The 22,826-nt window shown below is 45.8% G+C and overlaps 1 protein-coding gene and 1 long non-coding RNA gene across 2 annotated transcripts in view; both read left to right on the top strand.

Moving 5' to 3' along the window:
• The window catches only part of LOC142599251 (uncharacterized), a 107,600-nt gene extending 89,336 nt beyond the window's left edge, over nt 1-18,264 (top strand). Inside the window, exon 3 of the long non-coding RNA XR_012832880.1 lies at nt 18,117-18,264. This is a non-coding gene — a long non-coding RNA (uncharacterized LOC142599251). The remainder of the gene's footprint in view (nt 1-18,116) is intronic.
• LOC142599342 (uncharacterized) overlaps nt 1-22,826 on the top strand; it is a 739,733-nt gene that overhangs the window by 107,968 nt on the left and 608,939 nt on the right.

Here is a 22,826-nt window from a genome sequence, read left to right on the forward strand (position 1 = left end):
AAAGATTGAATATTATGTTGAAGAGATAAATCAAATGTCCTTGTAAATGTTGTTGTACTATTTTATAAATCGCTAAAAGTTATACAACTCCTAAAGTCTGGTGAAGACAGGGTAATACAAAAAGATCCATTACATGATAGAATAGTAGCATTGGAGGTTAGAGCAAAAGATAAGGATGGGTTGTGCAGACCATGATTTCTGCTTCAGACAAAAGCATTACATTAGCCTTAGTTGCGTTCTCCGTCATTAGTACTTGATATAATTGTCGCTTAAAAAAGGGAAGGCCCATCTGCCAAATATTTGAATGGGCTGGGGAAAAAGATAAATCTGATGTGTTAAAACTATCATTATAATACATCTGCAATTCTATAAGCCACCATATCTTAATTGTGAGGTTGATCAACCCCAGATGCAACATCATCTTGGTGTTTCTTATCGTCCTGTTCATCTTCAGTATGCGTTTTCACTTGTGCTGGCTTTACATACCTTGCAGGGATCCAATAGGGACCTGAGGGAAGAGAAACACAAGCATATCCCCGTCCCCAGGTAAGCAAGGGGACCGGTCCTTCCCATTGACCAGATTCCAAATTTTTATAAAACACCTGAGGCTTCACGGTAGAGGATTCCTCAGTTCTAAAATGTCTATCTACTGCGGAACTATATTGCTTAGATCCAGATAGATTAAGAAAATTTAAAACATAAGTAGCTTTGTCTAATATTTCCTGTGGTGTTGTCCCTACTGGATTCCCCCTTTTTTGTTTATCAATAATATATTTCAGAGAACGGTGGGCACGTTCTATTATTGCTTGACCAGTAGGGGAACGCGGAATTCCAGTAATATATTCAACTCCCCAATCCTGTAAGAATAACAGAAAACGTCGAGAAACATCTGAGGCCCACTCCTCGCAGTTTGCGTGACGCCATACAACTGCAGCCTTACCTGTTTTGCCAGAACCATCGATAAACACAGTATGAGCATTTTGTAGAGGAACAGAACTCAACAAAGACCGTGGTTGGAGAGGTAAACAGTGTAGAGAACCTAATAAACAATGGCGTGGCAAAGAATACAAAACAACATTAGTATAATCAGCCAATGCAGCCTGAAAAGTCAAGCTATTACACAATACAACATGAAATTCTTCTTTGGTTAATGGTAGATGAAGGAAGCCCTTTCTAGCCGCTCACCTTTCAAAGGCCACTGATCTACCCATACTAGCTTATCTGATAACCAAGTCAGTTTGAGTCGCGGCTGAACGTCAGTGGCCCGTGTTAAAAATGTGTCGTTATTGTCATGTTCCGTTGTTGCAAGAGATCACGACCCCATAAAGTACATGGCACAATTAAAACATATGGTTTTAAAACCGCTTGTTTGTTGTCAGGACCTTCCACAGTCAAGGAATGCATACTCTGCCAAGGTATCTGTGTCCCTCCAATTCCAGTAACAGCAGCAAATGCCTGTACTAATGGCCATTCCTGTGGCCAGTCCGATCGTTGAATAACAGAAACATCCGCTCCGGTGTCCACTAAGCCAGTGAACACCCGACTGTTTATTCTACAAGTCAACATCGGTTGTCCCATGGTAATCTTCTGTGTCCAAAAAATGCAAGGCAGACCTGTACTACCAAACCCAGAGGACCCCCTTTCGCCAACATGGGCGGAACTTTCAGTTTGAATTTTGTGTGTCGGGCAGCAAAAGCAATTGTGCAATTCGCTCTCCAATAGGTATAGTACAAGGTGGCGTAGGGGTCCAAACCATAATTCTTATTTCCCCAGTATAATCGGAATCTATGACCCCAGGCAAAACAAAGAAACCTGCTCTGGAAGTGGAGGAACGACCAAGCGATAAGGCACACAGACCCTTAGGCAAAGGTCCATACCCTCCTGTAGGCACTAGATGTACTGACTGGTCACACCTCTTTTGATACAGCCCAGGATACGGTCATGTTGAGCTTTTTTGTCCACCAACACCCCCAAGTCCTTCTCCTCAGGGCTGCTTTCAATCCATTCTCTGCCCAGCCTGTAGTCGTGCTTGGGATGCCCTGACCCACGTGCAGGACCATGCACTTGGCCTTGTTGAACTTCATGCGTTTCTCACGGGCCCACCTCTCCAGCCTGTCAAGGTCCCTCTGGATGGCATCCCTTCCCTCCAGCGTGTTGACTGCACCACAGAGCTTGATGTCATTGGCAAATTTGCTGAGGGTGCACTCAATATAACTGTCCATGTCACTGACAAAGATGTTGAACAGTGCCGGTCCCAGTACCGACCCCTGAGGAACGCCACTCGTCACCGTTCTCCACTTGGACATTGAGCCATTGACTGCAACTCTTTGAGTGCGACCATCCAGCCAATTCATTTTATCCACTGAGTGGTCCATCTATGAAATCCATGTCTCTCCAATTTAGAGACAAGGATGTTGCGTGGGACAGGGTCAAATGCTTTGCACATGCATATGCAGATGTCGTGGTTTTGGCTAGGATAGAGTTAATTTTCACAAGGAGCCAGGACAGGTGAGGCAAGCTGACCAGGGTCTATTTCATACCATATGACCATTAAAGGGAGCTAGTTGGGGAGGGGCGGCTCAGTGTGGCTCCAGGAGGGTCTGAGTGTGGGCTGAGTGGGTAGTCAGGTCGGGTAAATTGCCTTGTGTTATCACCCGCTGTGTATGTTATAAGTACTGTTGTTGTTTCCCCCACCCTCTGCTGTCCCAGTAAACTGTCCTTACCCCAACCCACGAGGCTTTGCCTTTGTCTTTCCCATTCTCCTCCCCACCCCAATGGGGGAGGGGGAGTGAGCGAGCGGCTACGTGGTGCTCAGCTGCTGACTGGGGCTAAACCACGACAGTCCTTTTTGGCGTCAAACGTGGGGCTCGAAGAGTTGAGACAACAGATTTGACCTGAGTGTGTTAAAACAAAGTTGTTATAAATATTTATTGTATTATTTTAAGCAGCCACTGGTGACAATGGTGTTTTGTTTGATCATGTGGCTGTGGTATCTAAACCCTTACTTGCTGCATGTACTCCTTGTGAAGCTGTTTATCACCTCTGGGAGGGGGGCCTGGATTCTCATTTTGCTGTACTGTGCGATATCAACTTATGATAACATCAATGCTCATGAGCTTAAGTTGGTATTTGTACGGGGCTTTGCTGTCATGCCCATAATTTGGATACCATCTCTCAGAATTGTTTAATAATCACACTCAATCGATGGGGAAGGCAGGGGGGATACTTTCTCCCTCTCTTTCACCTCCCCTTTTCCCTTTTGGCTGGTTACAACAGCTTTTGAGAATTTTGAATACCCTTGGGATGTTCAAGCCAGCATGTTCCTATTATTATGTCTTCTGAATGTGTTTCAAATCTTGTTCAGGGTTACAAAAAAGTGTTTTAAGAATACCACCCAGAGATCTTCCCCAAGACTGAATAGTCAGGGCTGTTGTGGCATGTGGGAGAGTATGGGCAGGTATCTAGAGACCTTCTCACCCCCAATGGTTTGGAATTTTACCCCCGAACGACTACAGGACTCTGATAAAGTGGTAGAATATTTGAAAAGAAAATGCTGTGGCTATTCCAAGGAGACACAACTTACTGCACTGTGCTGGGCCCTGGCCTCGATCTACCAAATACTGCTCGACAGTAGGCAGCGCCATCAGGGGGAAGAGAGGGAGAAGAGACCCACTGACACTGTGGATACCCCAACCCCCACGACAGTCATGGTGGCTAGCTCAACCCCCAGGACAAGACATGGTGTCTACTCAAATCCCCTTGACAGGGACTGCAGGTGAACCAAAAAAACAACCTATACCGGTGTGTTGGTTTTGCGTGGCAAGGTTTTGGTAGCCGGGGGGCTACAGGGGTGGCTTCTGTGAGAAGCTGCTAGAAGCTTCCCCTGTGTCTGATAGAGCCAATGCCAGCCGGCTCCAAGACGGACCCGCCACTGGCCAAGGATGAGCCAATCAGCGCCTCTGTGATAACATATTTAAGAAAGACAAAAACAGTTAGAGAGCGCTTTTGCAGCCAGAGAGAGGAGTGAGAAGATGTAAGAACATCTGCAGACACCAAGGTCAGTGCAGAAGGAGGGGGAGGAGGTGTTCCAGGCGCCGGAGCAAGATTCCCCTGCAGCCCGTGGTGAAGACCATGGTGAAGCAGGCTGTCCCCCTGCAGCCCATGGAGGGAGGATGAGGGGGTGTAGAGATTCCACCTGCAGCCCGTGGAGGACCCCACGCCGGAGCAGGTGGAGACACCTGAAGGAGGCTGTGGCCCCGTGGGAAGCCCGCGCTGGAGCAAGCTCCAGGCAGGACCTGTGGATCCGTGGAGAGAGGAGCCCATGCCAGGGCAGGTTTGCTGACAGGACTTGTGACCCCGTGGGGGACCCACGCTGGAGCAGTCTGCTCCTGAAGGTCTGCACCCCATGGAGGAGACTCACGTTGGAGAAGGTCGTGAAGGACTGTCTCCCGTGAGAGGGACTCCATGTTGGAGCAGGGGAAGGATGAGTCCTCCCCCTGAGAATGAAGAATCGGCAGAAACACCGCGTGATGAACTGACCGTAACCCCCACTCCCCGTCCCCCTGTGCCGCTGGAGGGGGGGTGGAGGTTGAAGCCGGGAGTGAAGTTGAGCCCGGGAAGATGGGAGGGGTGGGGGGAGGTGTTTTTAAGATTTGGCTTTATTTCTCATTCCTCTACTCTGTTTTGCTTAGTAATAAATAAGATGAATTCCCTCTCTAAGTTCGGTCTGTTTTGCTCGTGATGATAATTAGAGAACGATCTCTCCCTGTCCTTATCTCGACCCGTAAGTTTTCTTTCATTGTACCTTTTCTCCCCTGTCTAATGAAAGAGGGGAGTGATAGAGCGGCTCTGGTGGGCACCTGGCCCTCAGCCAGGGTCAACCCACCACAACCGGTACCAGTCGCCCCTATAGACAAGAAGAAATACACAAGGAAATCAGTTCGCTTAGTGAGGGATGATGATTAACTGGGACCATCATGAGAACAGGAAGAAGAGCCAGAACCAGAAGCGGTCACCCGATCCCTGTCCCTGAGTGAGCTGGGTGATATGAGAAAAGATTTCAGCCGCCTTCCAGGGGAGCACATCATTACCTGGCTGCTCCGCTGCTGGGATAATGGGGCCAGTAGCCTGGAATTAGAGGGTAGGGAGGCCAAGCAGCTGGGATCCCTGTCTAGGGAAAGGGGCATTGCCAAGGTGATTGGGAAGAAGGCACAAGCCCTCAGCCTCTGGAGGTGACTTCTTTCAGGTGTGAGGGAAAGGTATCCCTTCAGTGAAGATGTCATATGTTGGCCAGGCAAGTGGACCCCCATGGAGAGAGGTATCCAATACCTGAGGGAATTAGCCATGAGAGAGATGGTTTATTATGACCTGGACAACGCACGGTTACCCACAGATCCTGATGAAGTCCAGTGCACCCGACCCATGTGGTGGAAGTTTGTACGGAGCGCACCATCATCGCATGCCAATTCACTGGCAGTAATGGACTGGAAAAGTGAAGAGGTGCCAACAGTGGATGAAGTGGCTGGCCAACTCCAGCAATATGAAGAGAGCCTTTCTTCCTCCCTCATCTCGGCTGTGGAGAAGCTGTCCCGGGAGGTCTGGCAACTCAAAGAGGATATGTCCTACTCCCCATCTGTATGGACCAGTATCTCGGCTATTAGGAGTAAGTGTTCCTCTGCTCTGGAGAGAGGATATAGAGCATACACACCACGAGGGAACCTATGTTTTTTTTCTGTGTGACCACAGAAAGGATATGAGGAAGTGGGATGGAAAGCCTACCTCAGTCCGACAGGCATGAGTACGTGAGTTGCAAGGCAAGACAGTCATAAAAAGGGATTCTTCCAGGAAAAATGCTGCTCTGGTTTCCACCGGGCAGCCCCCCAGACCAAGTGGAAGGCCTACTCATACGTATGATACTCCTGAAGGGACTTCTAAGTCCTTTTTTCAAGAGGTGACTAGTGACTATGATGAGCTGGATTAGAGGGGCCCTGCCTCCAGCCAGGTGGAGGAGAGGGACAATAGGGTGTATTGGGCTGTGTGGATCCGATGGCCTGGCACGACAGATCCACAAGAGTACAAGGCTCTAGTGGACACCATGGCACAGTGTACTTTAATGCCATCAAGCCATGAAGGGGCAGAACCCATCTCTACTTCTGGTGTGATGGGGGGATCCCAACAGTTGTCTCTGCTGAAGGCTGAAGTGAGTCTAACTGGGAATGAGTGGCAAAAGCACCCCATTGTGACTGGCCCGGAGGCTCCGTGCATCCTGGGCATAGACTACCTCCGGAAAGGGTATTTCAAAGACCCAAAAGGTTACAGGTGGGCTTTTGGAATAGCTACCTTGGAGATGGAGGAAATTGAACCATTGTCTAGTTTGCCCAGTCTCTCGGAGGACCCTTCTGTTATGGGGTTGCTGAGGGTTGAAGAAACACAGATGCCAATTGCTACCACAACTGTGCACGGGTGGCAATACCGCACCAACCAAAACCCCCTGGTTCCCATCCACAAGCTAATTCATCAGCTGGAGGGTCAGGGAGGGATCAGCAGAACGCACTCACCCTTTAACAGTCCCATATGGCCAGTGAGGAAGTCCAATGGAGAGTGGAGGCTGACAGTAGACTATCGTGGCCTGAATGAAGTCACACCGCCGATGAGTGCTGCCGTGCCAGACATGCTGGAACTTCAATATGAACTGGAGTCAAAGGCAGCCAAATGGTATGCCACAATTGATAAAGCTAATGCATTTTTCTCCATCCCTTTGGCAGCAGAGTGCAGGCCACAGTTTGCCTTCACTGGGAGGGGCGTCCAGTACACCTGGAATCAACTGCCCCAAGGGTGGAAACACAGCCCCATCATTTGTCATGGACTGATCCAGGCCGCACTGGAAAAGGGTGAAGCCCCAGAGCACCTGCAATACATTGATGACATCATTGTATGGGGTGATTCAGCAGAGGAAGTTTCTGAGAAAGGGAAGAAAATAATCCAAATCCTGCTGCAGGCTGGCTTTGCCATAAAATGAAGTAAGGTCAAGGGGCCTGCACGGGAGATCCAGTTTTAAAGGGATAAGATGGCATGACAAGCGTCATCAGATCCCAGTGGATGTGATCAACAAAATAGCAGCTATGTCTCCACGAACCAACAAAAAAAACATAGGCTTTCTTAGGCATTGTGGGTTTCTGGCAAATGCATATTCCAAATTACAGACTCATTGTAAGCCCCCTCTATCACATAACCTGAGCAAAGACAAGCTTTTAAACAAATTAAACAGGAAATAGTTCATGCGGTGGCACTTGGATCAGTTCGGGCAGGACCAGATGTAAAAAATGTGCTGTACACCGCAGCCGGGGAGAATGGCCCTACCTGGAGTCTCTGGCAGAAAGCACCAGGGGAGACTCGAGGTCGACCCCTGGGGTTTTGGAGTCGAGGATACAGAGGATCCGAGGCCCACTACACTCCAACTGAAAAAGAGATATTGGCAGCCTACGAAGGGGTTTGAGCTGCTTCAGAGGTGATTGGTACTGAAGCACAACTTCTTCTGGCATCCCGACTCCCAGTGCTGGGTTGGATGTTCAAAGAGAGGGCCCCTTCTACACCCGATGCAACCGCTGCTACGTGGAGTAAGTGAGTTGCACTGATTACACAGCGGGCCCGAATAGGAAGCCCCAATCACCCAGGAATTCTGGAAGTGATCATGGACTGGCCAGAAGGCAAAGATTTCAGAATGTCACCAGAGGAGGAGGTGACACGTGCTGAAGAAGCCCCACCGTATAATAAACTAACAGAAGATGAGAAGCCATATGCCCTCTTCACTGATGGGTCCTGTCGCATTGTGGGAAAGCATCGGAGGTGGAAGGCCGCTGTATGGAGTCCTACATGGTGAATTCCAGAAGCTGCTGAAGGAGAAGGTGAATGGAGCCAGTTTGCAGAGGTGAAAGCCATCCAGCTGGCTGTAGATATTGCTGAAAGAGAAAAGTGGCCAATGCTCTACCTCTATACCGAGTCATGGATGGTGGCCAATGCCCTGTGGGGGTGGTTACAGCAGTGGAAGCGGAGCAACTGGCAGCGCAGAGGCAAATCCATCTGGGCTGCCCCATTGTGGCAAGATATTGCTGCCCGGCTAGAGAAGCTAGTTGTAAAGGTACGTCATGTAGATGCCCATGTACCCAAGAGTCAGGCCACTGAGGAACATCAAAACAACCAGCAGGTGGATCAGGCTGCTAACATCAAAGTGGCTCAGGTGGACTTGGATTTGATGGATGGACCAGTCAGTGGATAAGGAATTGGCTGGATGGTCACACTCAAAGAGTTGTGGTCAATGGCTCAATGTCCAAGTGGAGAATGGTGGCCTTCCTCAGGGGTCGGTACTGGGACCGGCACTGTTCAACATCTTTGTCGGCGACATGGGCAGTGGGATCGAGTGCACCCTCAGCAAGTTTGCCAACGACACCAAGCTGTGTGGTGTGGTCGACACGCTGGAGGGAAGGGATGCCATCCAGAGGGACCTTGACAGGCTGGAGAGGTGGGCCCGTGCGAACCGCATGAAGTTCAACAAGGCCAAGTGCAAGGTCCTGCACATGGGTCGGCACAATCCCAAGCACGACTACAGGCTGGGCAGAGAATGGATTGAAAGCAGCCCTGAGGAGAAGGACTTGGGGGTATTGATTGATGAGAAGCTCAACATGGGACAGCAGTGTGCGCTTGCAGCCCAGAAAGCCAACCGTGTCCTGGGCTGCATCAAAAGAGGTGTGACCAGCAGGTCGAGGGAGGTGATCCTGCCCCTCTACTCCGCATCTGGTGAGACCCCACCTGGAGTGCTGTGTCCAGCTCTGGGGGCCCCAGTACAGGAGAGACATGGAGCTGTTGGAGAGAGTCCAGAGGAGGGCCACGAAGCTGATCAGAGGGCTGGAGCACCTCTCCTATGAGGACAAGCTGAGAGAGTTAGGATTGTTCAGCCTGGAGAAGAGAAGGCTCCGGGGAGATCTAATTGTGGCCTTCCAGTACCTGAAGGGGGCCTACAGGAAAGATGGGGAGGGACTGTTTATGAGGGAGTGTAGTGACAGGACAAGGGGTAATGGGTTCAAGCTGAAGGAGGGTCGATTTAGATTAGATGTTAGAAAGAAATCTTTACTGTGAGAGTGGTGAGGTACTGGAAGAGGTTGCCCAGAGAGGTTGTGGAGGCCCCATCCCTGGAAGTGTTTAAGGCCAGGTTGGATGAGGCTTTGGGCAATGTGGTCTAGTGGAGGGTGTCCCTGCCCGTGGCAGGGGGGCTGGAACTAGATGATCTTTGAGGTCCCTTCCAACCCAAACCATTCTATGATTCTATGATTCTATGATTCTATGATTCTATGATTCTGTGACTTGGACTGGCAACATAAGGGTGAATTGTTTATAGATCGTTGGGCCCATGACACCTCAGGCCATCAAGGAAGAGATGCGACATATAGATGGGCCCGTGATCGAGGGGTGAACCATCTCACAGGTTATCTGTGAATGTGAAACATGTGCTGCAATCAAGCAAGGCAAGCGGGTAAAGCCTCTCTGCTATGGAGGATTATGGCTGAAATATAAATATGGGGAGGCCTGGCAGATTGACTACATCACGCTCCCACAAACCCGCCAAGGAAAGCACTATGTACTTACAATGGTGGAAGCAACCACCGGATGGCTGGAAACATCCTGTGCCCCATGCCACTGCCTGGAACACTATTCTGGGTCTTGAAAAGCAAGTCCTGTGGCAACATGGCACCCCAGAGAGAATTGAGTCAGACAACGGGACTCATTTTCGGAACAACCTCATAGACACCTGGGCCAAAAAGCATGGCATTGAGTGGGTGTATCACATCCCCTATCATGCACCAGCCTCTGGGACAATCAAAAGGTACAATGGGCTGCTAAAAACCACCCTGAGGGCAATGGGTGGTGGGACCCTCAAACACTGGGACACACATTTGGCAAAGGCCACCTGGTTAGTTAACACTAGGGGATCTGCCAATCGAGCTGGCCCTGCCCAATCAAAACTTCCACGCTCAATAGAAGGGGATAAAGTTCCCATAGCGCGCATGAAGAATATGTTGGGGAAGACAGTCTCAGTTATCCCTGCTTCAGGCAAAGGCAAGCCCATCTGCGGGACTGCTTTTGCTCAGGAACCCGGGTGCACTTGGTGGGTAATGCGAAAGGATGGGGAAGTCCGATGTGTACCTCAAGGGGATTTGATTTTGGGTGGGAATAGCAAATAAATTATATTGTCTGTTGTTAATTGCTAAATAACCCTGCCATTGTATGTCATCATTGCTACAATTGCTATATGCTGTATCAATGGTATTACCGTAAGAATCACTCAGATTAATGAAGGACGAACTTTGATGAAACTGAGCAAAGTGCTGTGATGATGGAACTAGAACTGACTTCAGCAACTGGTGCACAGCAAATTCCTTGAAAAATCAACATATTCAACACACAGACTGCAGGCATGGATCATATCAGATACACCAGCCACAAGCTCCAGATGCAGCATGCAGCAATCCAGCAGCACACACCATTGCTCCTGCCCTGAGAGAGTGTAATGACAGATGGAACCCAAAGTCATTGACTAAATGAACTCAACAGACATTTGAGAGGGATGACCCATAGACTAAGGGAATGATATCTGTGTATGCACATATATATAAGATGAGGAAAGTGGTAGTGATTAATTGGAAGTGTAGTATCTGAGCATGACGTAGATGGTATAGCATAAGGGATGGATAATGTCCTGGTTTTGGCTAGGATATTTTTCACAAGGAGCCAGGACAGGTGAGCCAAGCTGGCCAAGGGGCTATTCCGTACCATGTGATGACATGTTGACCATAAAAGGGGGCTAGTCGGGGAGGGGTGACTTGGCGCGGCTCCTGTACGGTGTGAGTGTGGGCTGAGCGTCCGGTTGGTCATCTGGGTCAGTAAATTGCCTTGTGGTATCACCCGTTGTGTATATTCTAAGTACTGTTGTTGTTGTTGTTTCCCTCTCCCTTTCCTATCCCAGTAAACTGTCTTTATCCCAACCCACAGGGTTTGCCTTTGTCTTCCCATTCTCCTCCCCATCCTGCCGGGGGAGGGGTGAGTGAGCAGCTGCATGATGCTCAGCTGCCAGCTGGGGCTAAACCATGACAAGATGGTACAAGACAACCAGCCTAAATGAGATGCCTGCTGAATGGCAGCTACAGTAGATACTGGCGTCATGAATGGCCTCTGATAAATACAAGGAAGTTTGTTGCCTTGTAGAAAAGAAACAGTAATAACCTACAAGGTCTAATAAGTTGGCAGACAAGCAGAGCGGTGAAAATTAGGCTAGATCCATGGCCAGCACAGCCTCTTGACAACTGGGAAGAAAAAATATTGCCGTTTTATACCTGCGATTGGGTTATTTATGTGACATCCACCACATGATTCCACATGTTTTCACAGAATTATTTATCTTTCTTGTAATTAGAGATTCCCTTTACTCCTGAGTTCCTCACTGTTTAATGTGACACCATATTGATTAGGTTTCCAGAGCATACCACTCCAGACATATTTATATGGCTGTTTCAAATGATTTACAATAACTAATGTCATAACAGGAATATCATTTTGGAAATATAATACCAGTCAATAGCAGTAAAGTTTCTGCTAATGGCCAGAACTCCTTGTAACATGGGAATAAGTTGCCACTAGCAACTTATCACCTAAAGACCCTATCTTCAAGTTGATGTAAGCTGGCATAGGACCAAATTTCAGTGCTCAGTGGAGCTCTACAGTTATCTCAGCTGAAAGTCTACCTGTCCTAATTACCCTGATAGTAAAGCTGGATAGAGCACAAGCAAGATCCCTGCCAAATAGCAAATTGGTCTGAAGCTTGTCGTGGTGCAGGAAACCAAAGTCCCTGCTTTCCCTCTTTCCAAGGAATTCCTCTCCATTGCAGAAACAGTTTGGATCAACAAGTATCGATTTATTTATGTAAAACATTGGCCCTCCAACAGAAGAGAGAGAGACTGAGCTGGTTTTAATCCAATGTAAAAATACATTTTCTAGAAAGCTTTGACATTTTTTAAGAAGGCTAATACCTCTGTTAGTATTATGTTGTCCTAATGCTTGCATTACCTAGACATAGAACCAACACTTATGATTTTAGCTTTGAAAAAGACTTATCAGAAGAAAAAAATATTATGGATTTGGGATTATCCAAGGTTAATGGGGGATTTTATACCAGAACCTGAAATGGCATACATATCCAGTGCTTTTACCAAGAAGTAAATTCTCCTTGTAGGGATATCAGTATAAGGAGGAGTAATTACAGAATTTAATTGTTAAGATTTATCTATGAAACAAACATGACAAGAAGTATATTGTTACTACCTGAACACCAGCTCATTTGTAAATATCAAAACAGCAACTTTTTTTTTGCATAAAACTGCAATTTCTAGTTTTTAAAATTCACAAGAATGAATGAAATCTAAACGAATGAAGTCTACAGTCTGTCAGAAGAGCAAGTGATCAAAGCTTTCCTTTGTAGGCTGATGGTTTATTAATAAATGAAAGAAGTTCCAAATAACCATTTAGCACTAATAGAACCTGATCTATTTGTAGATCTATTTGCAGTCTCTTAGAACATACTGTAACAGTTGTAGAAAGGGCATCTTTGTTTTTCAAGTTGAGGACAGCCTCTGCTTTATGTAGGGGCTTTCAGTTACCTAAAAGATTTTTGCACAAGAGACAAAACCTCTCAAAACAGCAGTCTGAAAAGTTTGCAGGATTTCAAAGCAGTGGTTCAACAGATAGATCTTTTACTCCACATGCAAATGCTATGGACAGATTTGACAAAATCTCAAGTTTCTGTAGGAGAATTGCATCAAGAGTAAAATCTTCAAGTCCATGTAAAGCAACAGTGTTCAGGAAAACCTGGCCTTTCAAAAAAATCTTCCTCTTCTTATCATAAACTCCAGAACTGATTAACCTAGTTGATTATAGACATTGAGAACTATAAAGTCTGACTAGAAATTCCAAATGCATTTTTTGCTGTCAATGGGTTAGAGGATTGGATGCATTTAGTAACCTTTAACTAGATGATGAGGACCAAAAAGTTACCTGAGTGTGTGTCCTGGTTTCAGCTGAGAGAGAGTTAATTTTCTTCATAGTAGCTAGTATGGGGCTATGCTTTGGATTTGTGCTGGAAACACTGTTGATAATATAGAGATGTTTTTGTTATATAGAGGTGTTTTTTGTTATTGTTGAGCAGTGCTTACACAGAGCCAAGGCCTTTTCTGCTTCTCGCACCGCCCTGCCAGCAGGATGGCTGGGGGTGCACAAGAAGTTGGGAGGGGACACAGCCAGGACAGCTGACCCAAACTGACCAAAGGGATATTCCATACCATATGATGTCATGCTCAGTTTATAAGGGGCTTGGGGAAGAGGAAGGATGGGGGGGGAGGGGCGATGGCATTCAGAGTGATGGCATTTGTCTTCCCAAGTCACCATTACACGTGACAGAGCCCTGCTTTCCTGGAGATGGCTGAACACCTGCCTGCCCATGGGAAGTGGTGAATGACTTCCTTGCTTTGCTTTGCTTGTTCGCACGGTTTTTGCTTTACTTATTAAACTGTCTTTATCTCAACCCACGAGTTTTCTCACTTTCACTCTTCCAATTCTCTCCCCCATCCCGACGGGAGGGAGTGAGAGTGAGCGGCTGCGTGGTACTCAGCTGCCAGCCAGGGCTAAACCACGACAGGAGGGGAAAGGAGAGCTTCATCTAAAACCTACTGAAATCTTTGGAATCTCCTTAATATCTCAACATGTTTTGTATCGGATATCTAAAGGTTCAATACAAATTCTTTGACCCATAAAGTACAGTTCGCATATAAAAAGAAATTAAACATTATTAGGATAATTCACCTCAGTAAGAAAGGAGACATCAGAGCACATTATCAAATCAATGACATAGGGGAGGTTAATCACTTGCTTTAATTGCTTTCCTAATGCAAGAGGAGAGAGAACTGCTAAGAATGCCTTTTGCCAAACACAATGCACAGTTAACTTGCTTCTTATGCCATTAAGTGCTTGCAGATGCAAACAGAAATATTGCCTAATTCTTACAGAGCACTTTTCATCAAGTTATCTCAAAAGTGCTTTAAAAATGATATAACATCATCCATTCCACGGCTAGAATTAGAGGCATGGAGAAGTGAAGTGACTCACAACACATGGAAGCCCTGGAAGGAAATCAAGATTTCCTTTTCATCCAATTAGTGTTCAGTCCTGTAGGCTGCATTGCTTCCCTGAGTCAGCACATTCTATTTCTTAAAAAATCAGAAGGAAAAAGTGATGGGAAGCAAGTTTAAAGAATGACTACAATAAATAAACTGAGCAGATGCTGTAGCTGTTTGCAAAACAGCCATTAAAAGGCTATTTCCAAATGTAAAGGGCCAGTTCCCAGAAAGGCACACTGGAAAAACCTCACATTGCAGAACTGTAGCGTTGCATGGAGTTGTTGTGACCCAAGTGCAGGACCCGGCACTTGGCCTTGTTAAACCTCAGACAGTTGGCCTCGGCCCATCAATCCAGCCTGTCCAGATCCCTCTGCAGAGCCTTCCTACCCTCAAGCAGATCAACAATCCTGCCCAATTTGGTGTCATCTGCAAACTTACTGAGGGTGCACTCAATCCCCTCATCCAGATCATTGATAAAGGTATTAAACAAGACTGACCCCAAGACTGAGCCCTGGGGAACACTGCTTGTGACCGGCCACCAACTGGATTTAACTCCGTTCACAACTTCCAGCCAGTTTTTTACCCAGCAAAGAGTGTACCTGTCTAAGTAGAAGTGTCTAGCTAACTTCTGCCACTAAAGCCAAGATAAACAAAAGTCTCAGAATACTTTTCATCAGGGCCTAAAAACAACTCACACTCAGCTATATCTGAAGGATTTACTCCCTGGCAAAACATTTCCCTTAGCTCATTTGCTTCTCTGGATTATACTTAGCAGCTGTACTGTGAGTCCTTCTCTATACTCCCCCAAGCTGGTTTCCAGAGATACCAGTGGGCTCTGTCTGACCTTGGTGAATGGTTCCTGCTCCTTGCTGGGGGTCCCAGCCCAGGACCAAGCCCCCCTTTCTGCTGAGATGGGCTTCTTATGCTGAGAGAAGCTCAGATTATTTTTTTTTCTAATAGTTTTGTCAAGCACAGCTATTTCATCAAAGAATAAAAAATATTTCACATGTTTTCCATGAGGACAACAATAACCTAGAGAAAGAAACTAGAACAGAACTTCAAAAATTCACTTTAATTTACTTTTTCACTTGATTTTTTTTTGTTTGTTTTGATATGATTTCTTGGTAGGTAAACAGCAGTTCTAGCATCATTCATAGTGTCACAACATGACATACCGCTAGCAGTAGTGTGCAAACTGATGTACCGCAGCATACTGAGAAATAATATAAGCAGGAAAGGCTTATATTAACATGCTTGTTGTTGACTGAAAATCTCATTTTTCTAGAGCAAAAAATCTCTTGTTTGTGTAGGAATTAAACTGTGACATTTTGAACATGAAAAGGAATATGCAGTTTGTGTAGTAATTAGGGAAATAACTGGTTTTTATATTCAAGGAAAATAAAAGTATACTTGATTGATGGAGAAGCACAGAAAAGGCCTTGGCAGATGCAAGTTGAGCATCTTTGGTGGACTCCTGAGCTCTGCATTATATGACAATTCCTCCTACAGCTTATGGGAAGGATTTGGAGCTGTTCCACTCTTCAGAAAATGAATGAGTACAGTTCTCTCACTGCAGGTGGGGGAAATCGGCTTTTCTTATTTTGGAATTTTTAATGCATTGTACATTCAATATCCACATGATAAAATGAAATAAGTATTCTTGAAGCAGTCACTGGCCCCTGGAGCCTCCCTGGGTGAGACCCCTCTGAGGCACCTGGGACCCAGTGAATTTTGTGCTTTGTGTAGAAAAGAGCAGAAGAGCTAGAGGTTGCCCACTATAACTATGTGTTTAAGAAACTTTAGTGGAAAGTGGTGGAAGCATGTCTGAATCCAGTAGGGGAGCTGGGAAGCACTGTCACCTCCCCTTCAGAGAAAAGTGACCATAGTTCAGTGTCCAGGGCTCTGATCTGTCAGTTAACACTGATTTGAGAATGCTACTGGATCCTGTTGCTTGGTGGCGTAGGGGAAGGGAAGGTCTAACACCTGGATCTCCCTTTAAAAGCCTGCTGAGTAATTCCCTTGGGGTCAGCTTGGGCTGTAAGGATCATAAGGGCAAGGAGTTGGTCAGATACAGAAGTTGTAAGCGGACTGTGAGAGAGTTTTTTGAATTGCTATTGTATTTAAATGTCACCTAAATTCTTTGCAGGGTATCTACTTCTCATCTTGCAGAAATTTTAGTATTCTGAGTCCAAACCAGAAACAAACCAAAACGTGATTTTTTCCAAGAAGCAGAAATTCTGTAATACCCCTGCTTGTCAATAAAAGCAAGACGACCTCCTCCCATCCAACATACAGTTATGGATTTGCAGGGTCTTATTTTTCTGGAAGACTAAGAAAACAGCAACAACAAATCTATGTGCCTTTTTCCAACTGCCATTCCCTTTAATGCCAGATACTTCTTAATAATTCAGGATTTAGAGCCTCCCTAGTTCCTCAGGCCTGGAAGGACCATGTGGGGCTAAATAGCCTGAATGGAGTCTCAAGGAATTGATACTGTGGTGTCATCATAAACTACCAAATAGATGTTTATTACTATTTCTCTACAGAGTGCGCAGTCTCTTTGCACAGAGTAAGGCTGCTGACCTCTGCACCCCTTGAGGGTAGGTGCAAAGGCAGTGCTGAGAGCTCTGTTGCCTACAGAATAAGCTGCAAATACCTCTTGGAAAACCCAAGAATCTGCTCAGGATGTGATTTCTCTTTTAAATTAAGGACTGTCAAATGAGAGAGATACTGTGGTTAATTCCCTAACATCTCGGTTATGTCAGCTATGTGAGACACGGTGGTGTGGTCTGCAATGAAGTGGAGGATGCAGTGGGCCATGCAAGAGGAGAAGGTTATATAGTCTGAGTGCATCCTGGGAGCTTGTAAGCAATGTGGCTCCTTTGAATATGGGGCCTCAGTTAGTATTGCAGCCCCAGCTCTATATGTGAGCAGTCCTGGAGCCACCCCATTGCAGGAGATACCCTCTGACAGTGGAAGCTTGCAAAGGGACAGTTGTGCGAGTCCCTTGCTGCATAGATAGTATTTGACCATTTTTTGAAAGGGCACAGCTGACATTTTGTCATTGGGGTTGGAGTTTCATCTAACATTTTATACAGTAGTCCCTCTGTGCTGTCTGTTCCTGCTGATATACTGAGGCCCCTATCTCTTTTTCCCCTGTTGTGCTTTTTAAGGGCTTCGAGGGAACAATTCCCTGGCCTGCTAAAATAAACAAGTATGTGTCTTGGATTGTAAAAATGCTGAATCAATTAGTGAAACTGTCTGGGAATCTTAAATGGCTCTTTTAAAATATATTGTCAGATCTGTTTGGGAAGAAGTAAGGGAAAGTAAATCTTTACTTGAAGTTAGCCCAGCAAGAAAATGCCACACAAATCCTTCCATATCTGCCTTCCTCGCTTGCCCTCTCTCTCTCTTAGTGACACATTGTAGGACTGTGGTGGGTTGACCCTGGCTAGAGGCCAGATGCCCACCAAAGCCACTCTATCACTCCCCCTCCTCAACTGGACAGGGGGGAGAAAATATATTGAGAGGCTCATGGGTCGAGATAAAGACAGGGAAAGATTGTTCACCAATTACCGTCATGGGAAAACAGACTCAAGTTAGAAAAAAAATTAATCTAATATGTTATCAAGCAAAACAGAGTAGAGGAATGAGAAATAAAATCAAATCTTAAAACACCTCCCCCCACCCCTCCCATCTTTCCCGGGCTCAACTTCACTCCCGATTTTTTACCTACTCCCCTCCAGCGGCACAGGGGGATGGGGAATGGGGGTTACAGTCAGTTCATCACACATCATCTCTGCCACTCCTTCCTCCTCAGGGGGAGGACTCCTCACACTCTTCCCCTGCTCCAGCATGGAGTCCCTCTCACGGGAGACAATCCTTCACGAACTGCTCCAGGGTGGGTCTCTCCCGCAGGGTGCAGACCTTCAGGAGCAGACTGCTCCAGCGTGGGTCCCCCATGGGGTCACAAGTCCTGCCAGCAAACCTGCTCTGGCGTGGGATCCTCTCTCCACAGGGCCACAGGTCCTGCCAGGAGCTTGCTCCAGTGTGGGCTTCCCACGGGGTCACAGCCTCCTTCAGGTGCCTCCACCTGCTCTGGTGTGGGGTCCTCCACAGGCTGCAGGTGGAATCTCTACACCCCCTCATCCTTCCTCCGTGGGCTGCAAGGGGACAGCCTGCTTCACCATGGTTTTCACCACGGGCTGCCGGAGGATCTCTGCTCCGGTGCCTGGAGCACCTCCTCCCCCTCCTTCTGCACTGACCTTGGTGTCTGCAGAGTTCCTCACATCTTCTCTCTCTGGCTGCAAAAACTCCCACTAGGTTTTTTTTTTACCTTCTTAAAGATATTCTCACAGAGCCACTACCACTGTCACTGATTGGCTCGGCCTTGGCCAGCGGCAGATCTGTCTTGGAGCCAGCTGGCATTGGTTCTATCATACCTAGGGGAAGCTTCTAGCAGCTTCTCGCAGAAGCCACCCCTGTAGCCCCCCCGCTACCAAAACCTTGCCACGCAAACCCAATACCCAATAACAACCTGAACAGTCATAAACTACGGCAGTAACTTCTACCCACACACCTCATTAGGCCTTTAACACATTTTTCTTTGCCTTTCCCCAGCATTACTAAGTGGCACAACTGTGAAGTTGCCCTTTCACATTATAATTGGAAGCAGTCAGTGTTTTTTATGCTCTGTAATTTGGTAATTATATGGTCTGTCACTTACTGGAAACTGGTGTGTCTGGTCATTTTGGGTCTGTCCAGTAATTGTTAATCATTAAGGAGTCCTCAACAACCCATATGCCTCCGCTGTCCACAAAATCCCTTTATTTCTGCAGCCTTATTTTTTCTTTCAATTTTTTCGGTGTGAATGGAGAAACTATGACTTGTTCAGTGGAAACATCAATATTACATCCTGTCATGAGCTCAGAAGATCTGGTTCTATATTTTACCCCAGGTTTATGACACTGAAAACCCTGCAATAGCCCACTTGGTGTTATCTTGAATTTGCCTCCGTGGTGTATCTAAGATATCTGACATGCTACTGCTTACATAGCAGTTTTGGGGAATATTTACAAAAGCTTAAGTGAGAGTTAGCAACTTGATTCCATTGAATTTTAACAACATTTGAGTGCTGACTTGCCCTTTCAATGTCCTGCATTTTCCTAACTGGTTATTAATTCCAGTGTTCTTATTTCGTGGAGCTAATTCACTTTATGAACCATTTCCTAAAGAATGTTCTCATGAGCTAAGCAAAGACTTCATAGTCAAATTTCCCAATTCTTCATATACACAGGGGACACAGATAGGACAGCTGACCCAAACTGACCAAAGGGATATTTCATAGCATAGGATGTCATGCTCAGCTTATAAGGAGCTTGAGGAAGAGGAAGGAGGGAGGGTGGCGGCATTCAGAGTGATGGCGTTCTGTGCCCACACAGGTGCCCAACTGATTTCAGCTCTATTCAGGAGAGTAGAAAATATTTTCTGGTAAGCAATTAGCAATTCAGCAAAGGTACCTTATTGCATTGTCCATTTCTCCTAAACTGACCATACCACTAGGATATGGATTCTGATGGTTGCTCAAGTCAGATGCAATGCTATTGGGTTTTGCCATACTGTTTGCCTCAAGGGTTTCTTTGTTTCAGAGCTGAAAACCCATCAGTCCCACTTTAACTATCAAGTGTAAGAGATCCCAACACTCTTCCATTCTTCTTCCTGCCACTTCCTTTAGCCTCTTGTTTAGAAACTGATGATCGGATATTAAAATAATAAGAAAGTGTCTGATTTTTTAAAAAGCTTCTTTTAATTATACAGATGCAAATGCCAAAAGCTTGGTTTGTTTTCTGCAAGGCAGAATAATTGATACCCATTGTGGGATGCCGGACTTGTCCAGGCTTGTTGGTGCCGAATACAGGGCCATTATGAGCCAGCAGAAGGGGCCCTGGGGGAGTCCAGCTTGGGCGAGAGCAGGGATTGAGCAACTTGCTTATCTTGCCCTGATAAGCACTGGACCTGAACAGGGGCAGGAGATGAGCAATTTGTTCATCTTAACAAGATGCGGCGCCTCATGGGTCTACTCCTTAATCAACTAAGTGACGCCTGGGGTGAGGGGGAGCCTTCACAGCTTGACATTACTTTGGTAAAACCAAACAGACTACCGCTCCTCTACACTGAACGCCTTTGTTCTCCACCACTTCCCCCCACCAGCCCCGATCAACTGCACAACAAGCCTTGTTAAGGGCCAATCAGCACACAATACCTGACTTAGTCCCACCTCGCCAAAAGGATAAATCTGGCATTTAGAATCCTCTTTTTTGAGGACGAGAACTCCAACTATCTGGACGGGTCGACGGGCCTGGACCTCTCTCCTCCCCAAGCACTATTAACTTGAGCTCAAAATTGTTGCAGTAAGTGCATTTACCAACGGCAATTCCGAACTTTTATATCTGTCACCTCAATAAATTACCTATTTTTCTTTTCAACTTTGTGAAACTGTTTCAGTGAAAGTCCTTAGTGGGACTCTGACAGGCAAATGTTGACTCTGATAAGTGGCTACATACATAATCCTTTAGACATAAACCATTGACCAAGTCTGGGACTAAGACTGGACCTAGCTGCACCTAGGCTCCTCTCTGAGAAGGAGTTTAGAAAGCAAGGGAGTCCTTTCTGAACCTCATGACTCAACAGGAGGGCCTCCCTCAGCCACACATCAGACTTGTACCCTTTTACGCGACACCCATCTGCAGGTTTATGCAAGCTGAGGAATTGGGGTTGGGTTCTTATGCTGCTCAAGTATAATTGAACTAGGTGGAGCTTCTTCAATTGTAAACATGTATAGAAACTCTAAAATCTCCTTCTACTTGCCATGCTTTTACTTCGTAGCAGTAAAACAAAACTCTGGTGTTTGCAAACTATTGTAACAATCTCTACATAGCCTCAGAAAGGAATAAGGGATATGGGAGGGCAGGTACTTGAGGAGGTGTCAACAAATCAGACTACATGCATGTGACCAGAATGTTAAGCTGTAGTTTCAGCTGCTTTGTTAATTGGTGCTGGCAAAGCACAGCCCCAGTGCAATTAACTTTTCTGCAGTGGAAGAGGAAATCTTTAAACCTCATAAGTGCTATGCCATGCAACTCCTAAAGGTATTTGGTTATTGAACAAAATTGTATAGCTAACAATGCCAAGTGAAATATAAAGGTCTGAAGGTGACAACAGGAAAATCAACTACTGATATGCTGAGTTATACAGGTTACTGCAATCTGCAATTTACAGAGTATGAATATCTACTGATTTCAGTGAGATTTAGTTGTCTTCTCTTGCTCTTCAAGGGATTTTGAATCAAAACTAAAACGAAGGAAAGGGGACAAATTTGGTACAAATAAAGAATGCTTCAGAACTCTTTCTGTCTAATGCAAAAGTAGGATATCTTTGATAAATGTGGAAGGCAACAAAACTGGAAAAAAGGAAGAGAAAAACTATTTATTATTTTCTTCATTAACTTGTAAAACTGACAAGTACAACAGGCTATCCAGGACAAGACCTTCTAGACATGCGGTGGATATATAAGGACAATCAGAGAGTAAACAGAGCCCATGAACGGAATAACAGAGAGAAGAAAGCCACTGACAGAATATATTAGCTATTTGTAATTAACTTGTGTGGATTTTCTTAATTATCTGGCCCTGGACAATGACAGAGAAGACAATGTAGAGGAAAAGGCCACAGTTCAGTTGGGTACAGATGCAATTATTTAAAAAAGTATAATAGGAACAGACTGTGTTAGAAAAAATTCAGAATGTGAAGAACTGGGACTATGACTCCTCAGATTATGCAAAAGATGTTTCACTTTCTCTCATTGGAAGCAGATCTCATGTCTGGGTGTCTGTGGCTCTGAACTGACCCTGACGTTCTAGGATGACCCACTGTGAGTTACTGTATGTGTGCAAATTGATTATGGCAATTGCATGCAAATATTAACACAAATCAAATAAAAAAGTCAGAAAGTGGGTTGCAACTTCCTCATCTGTCTGTTTAATAACATTAGTAGAAGCAGGAATTAAGATGGGTAGGATTTCCCTTTGAAGTTGTAGTCTTTATTATTATTCTGCATATTACCATAGCCTTTATCAGTTCTGGTGATAGTCCATGAGCTCACTATTGTAGATATAGTATGAATATAGACTTAAAAGTCTATCCTTCCCTCCAGAAACTCATGCTTGCTCTTTCCTCGTGGAAGGCCAGTGAGAGAGGGAACATAAACCACCCTAAAATTTTATTTTTGTGCATCATCCCTGAACACGGAGTTACCACAGAGCTCTGAAGTAAGGAGCTGGGCTTTCAAAAAGCCCTGTAGCCATTAGAAGGTTTTGCAAGGTCATATCCAAAACCCACAAAAATCAGTGGAAAGAGTGGTAGGCCCAGAAAGCGCTCTCCTAACAGGAAAGATATCTAAGTGGTTTTCACTGTGCATGACAGACTCAGAAAGGTGTTGATGGAGCCCCTATAAAGGCCAGCAGGTAGACATACCAACAAAGAAAGATATCTCCTTAGCCAGGAGCCCGAAACATCCCTGCTAAGCTCAGCAGAAAACTCATTGATGCTGGA

This window comes from Balearica regulorum, chromosome W, assembly GCF_011004875.1.
Source record: "Balearica regulorum gibbericeps isolate bBalReg1 chromosome W, bBalReg1.pri, whole genome shotgun sequence".
NCBI classification, from domain to species: domain Eukaryota; kingdom Metazoa; phylum Chordata; class Aves; order Gruiformes; family Gruidae; genus Balearica; species Balearica regulorum.